This window comes from Myotis davidii, unplaced genomic scaffold, assembly GCF_000327345.1.
Source record: "Myotis davidii unplaced genomic scaffold, ASM32734v1 scaffold2702, whole genome shotgun sequence".
Classification (NCBI taxonomy): Eukaryota; Metazoa; Chordata; class Mammalia; order Chiroptera; family Vespertilionidae; genus Myotis; species Myotis davidii.
The window spans coordinates 18,228-18,972 of NW_006292933.1; positions in this window are offsets into that span (position 1 = coordinate 18,228).

A 745-nucleotide genomic window follows, 5' to 3' on the forward strand; every position below is an offset into this window, starting at 1 on the left:
TAACCATGTGTTCATTGTATTCTGGGAGAGTCTCAGGTGTGTGGTTCTGGGACAGGGGAACACACCCACGATCTTCCCTGAAGTCTGAATGGCACCTCCCCCTCATGGGAGAGACAGAAGTCCCATCTTCCTGATTCTGCCAACAGCCCTTTCAGAAACAGTTTTTTCAGTGACTAAATCTGATAGCAAGTGGGCATTAATAGGTGGGACAAGGTGGATCCCAAAGTGCCTTGGGATGTTTGCTGACCCACCTTTGAGGCCCACACTACTATAAAGCTGACCTTGGAGAGCAGCCTGGTCCCTCCTCTGCAGTTCAGCTCAGTGGAGGCAGCCACAAAGGGGGGTCTCTTCAAGCTTCAAATAGGTTGCCAAGAACCAAATGTGGGCAGCTTCTGATGTTGGCTAACACCAAAGTCCCTACTAGGAGGTCCCGAGTCAACATACAAAATAGTCAGCCTCAGACAAAATAAGAGAAGGATACAAAGGGAGATCCCAGGAGTGCACTAAATTCTGCCTAGATGAACTCCACTTTGTTTTTTTTATTTCATTATTTTCTTTTTATTGATTTGTTATTATTTTTTCTCTCTCTTTTTTCACATCTCTTATTTTTCTCTTCCCTTTTTTGTTCTATTTTTTTTCTTTCACTTATTTTTCTTTCTTTTCTTTTTTCACTGTTTTTCTTCTTATTCTTTATTCTTATTTTTTTCTCCCTTCTTTCCTTTCATATTATCCCCCCCATTCCATT